Below are 3,907 nucleotides of genomic sequence, written 5' to 3' on the forward strand. Positions count from 1 at the left end.
ACATATATATATATGTACATATATATATATATATATATGGGTGTGTGGGTGTGTGGGTGCGGGTGTATTAAACTTACCTGCGTCCATATGTTTGTCATACATCCCGATATTAACCTCACTGCCAATTGCCTTATCTTGGCTGTATGCTTCAACGTCCCATTCTGCCGTAACGGTAACCCATTTAGTCTTGATAATTCGGTTTATAAATCTGGACTCAATACCTACATTTATTGATTTTGCCTTGACAATTAGTTTATTAATTTGACCTTGATATTCCCTTTTATTTATACGGTCATGATAAGTCCCCTTTATTAATTTTGACTTGGCAATCTATCTATTAATTTGGCCTAGACAATCCCATTTATTAATTTGGTCGTGATAAGTTCTATTTATTATTTCGGCATTGACAATCCCATTTATTAATTTGATCGGGATAAGTCCTATTTATTAATTTGGCCTCGACAATCCCATTGATTAATTTGGTCCTGATAAGTTCTATTTATTAATTGGGTTTGGTATCGCTTTAACCCGCAGCCATCTTCTTGGGTCGATTGAAAATGACTGCAGAGGAGTGTAAAGATCTGTTCTTCACCGCCGACGTTGAGCGCATGGATGAGCACGCCTTGCTGTCACTGGTATGTTCTAGGGTTTTAGGGTTTACATGAAGTATATCTATTCACTTTGTGTTTACGCATGAAGTTATATATGCACTGTGTGGTCATGCATGAAGCATATCTATGAACTATGTGTTTATGCATGAAGTATATCTATGCACTATGTGTCTAAGCATGAAGTATATCTATGCACTATGTGTGTATGCATGAAGTATATCTATCGACTTTGTGCTTTGTATGTGTATTGTAATTAACGCTCTAAGCTTTATATGTTAATTGCAATCCATGTCTAATGCAATTGATTACAAATACTCTACCTCTGTGTGCATCTTTTCATCTCGATAGTTTATCAAGACTGACCTTTTTGTACTTTCTATCGCCACTTTTTCTGTTCTCGTTCCCTCAATTGTAATAAATTAAGACCCAAAATACCCCCCCCTCCACCCCACATACACACATATATTTTCCAAATATAGGAAAAATATGTGGCCGATAAAGAGGAGTTGGCCAGTCTGGCTGCGAGCAAGGACGTCTACGAACGCCTCAGTAAAGCCGATAAGTTCTTACACGCGGTATGTGCTCTAGGAGCTGTTTTATCTCCACCCATTCTGGAGTAAATTCTAGAGTAAGTTCCTTTGTACTCTTTTGTAAACGCTTGTCACGGCACGGCTGTGACTATACCTTTCTGATTGGCTGTTTGTGTGTGCACAGAGCTGACCATGTTCGCGAATAGACGTATGCATCAAATACGTACATTAACGTATATACACGCATCCATAATCGCGGGTGTGTATCTGTCACACATTATGTAATACATATACAGGCACCATACATATGGGTATATATACAGGCACTCATACATAAGGGTATATATACAGGCACTCATACATATGGGTATACATACAGGCTCCGTGCATATGCTGATTGTATATTTGACACACATTAAACACACAAGGGCGCAGAACCAACACACATTTTTACACACAGCCATCCATGCATATACATGTAGATCTATTCATATACATGTAGATCTATTCATATACAAAACCATCCATGCATATAAAGGTAGATCTATTCATATGCATAACCATCCCTGCATATACATGTATATTTAACACCATGTAGTCCATCTCTCCCCATCACCTCACAGATGCACACAGAGGTCCCTAGATATCCTGAACGCATTAAGCTGATGATCTTCACCAAGCAGTTCAGCGAGCGCTTCGTCGAAGTCAAACAGGTGCGTATGGTCACCGAATATTTTCCCCGAGAGAGGGTCTTTTGGGGGGTCTTCTGGGGGGTCTGTTGTAGCTCCATAAGCTCTACTTGGTTGGGTCAAACAGATGGGCATAGATATTGCGTTGAATTAAACCATAACGTATCAAGTCCACTACATTTCATTGCGTCTTGGGTTTTATATATTGCCAAAAAAAGTCTCCTCCTTGTTTAATGGGACACAGAGCGAGTGGAGGCTGTTGTTTGTCAGTTGATTGTTCTGGTACCTTCTATGACATTGCTAAATTAACACAATCCTAATTTTGTTGTTCTTGTACTTTCTATGTCATTGTTAAATCAACACAATCCTATTTTTGGGTCACACCGTGCCTTGCCTATTTGCTAAAGTTGATGTCTCAACCCCTAAAACCCCTAAAATAATTGTGCAAATTCAGGAAGTGGAAGCCGTTATTGGAGCGTCGGAGGAGATCCGAAAAAGCCAAAAATTGGCCAAGATTTTGGAGGTGGTGTTGCTTCTGGGTAACTACATGAACTCGTCGATTAAGAGTGTTGGTGCTGTGCACGGGTTTAAAATCGACTATCTCACCAAGGTGTGTGTAGGTATCTAGTTGTTGTATGTGTATGGGCCTACATAGCTGTGTATGAAGGGAAACGTTCCATTATCTGCGTTAAAATCAACCATCACCAAGGTGTGCGTAGGTATCTAGGTATTGTATATGTATGGGCCTATATAGCTGTGTATGAAGTAATTGCAATAACATCTCTTCAATCGATCGTCTTATCCAGATGTGTGTAGGTATGTGTAGGTACTAAGCGGATGTGTGTATAAGAGACTGTGTATAGTCTATGTAGCGCACCTCAGTACTATTGACGTCAGAATAGGCCAGCACCCAATGTGTGTAGGTATCGAGTTGTTGCGTATGCACGAGCCTGTTGAGTATGGAAAGGAATTTCCTCTTGTTTTCTAAATCTACCGTTTTTAAACCCTAAAACCCTAAGTCCTATGTCTACCATCTTGCTAAGGTGTCAGTAGGTATAGAGTGCATAACACATAAAGTCTCTCACTATGTATATCATGTATACATACCCACCCAGCTCACACATAACTCTTGCACCATCGCCCACGGGAATCAATCCATGCATGTGCTGATTTGCCACAGCTTTTACCTGGTCTCCTCCGTGTTTGGTTCTCTCTTTCTGACTGTTCATACGACCTTTCCCTTTCCCTTTACCGTTACCGTTACCGTTACCTTTACCTTTACCTTTACCTTTACCTTTACCTTTACCTTTACCTTTACCTTTACCTTTACCTTTACCTTTACCTTTACCTTTACCTTTACCTTTACCTTTACCTTTACCTTTACCTTTACCTTTACCTTTACCTTTACCTTCACCTTTACCTTTGCCTTCACCTTCACCTCCACCTTTTCCATCACATCACATCACACACGACCCTTTGTGCTTGTTTCTGTGTTACAATCTGCTCATATACCTTTCACTTTCCCTTTACTTTTACCATCACATCACATCACACCCACACACACGCAGTTGGAAAACACCAAGAGCAATGACAACAAGTCCACTCTGTTGCACTACTTAGCCAAAGTGCTCGCGCAGTACTTTTCCGATGTTGAAGATGTAGAGACTGAACTGGCAAGCCTCAAGAAGGCGTGCTTGGTGAACTTACAAATCCTCAACGCCGAAATATCAACACTCAAGGTGTGTACTTCTGGATATATATATAGTATATATATATTGTGAGTAACTAATTTAGTTCACGAACGGTTTAGAGTGAAACAATGTATTTACTTTATAGGATCAAAGTAGCGTAATAGCTTACAAGGTTGTGAGGACTGATCATCCCACAACCTTGACCTATATACTCTAAAGCTAGACATTGCCTGCCGTCAGACCCTCTGGTCACTGACGTAACATCTCCTTTCTCGCCATGTATTCCATCATACAATTACACTACACTACTAAATGTTTTATGCTTTCTTCTATTGGTCTACGCTTACCAAATCAACTGTAGACATAAACCAATATCATAAGACATA

Source organism: Sphaeroforma arctica (assembly GCF_001186125.1).
Source record: "Sphaeroforma arctica JP610 unplaced genomic scaffold supercont1.589, whole genome shotgun sequence".
NCBI classification, from domain to species: domain Eukaryota; class Ichthyosporea; order Ichthyophonida; genus Sphaeroforma; species Sphaeroforma arctica.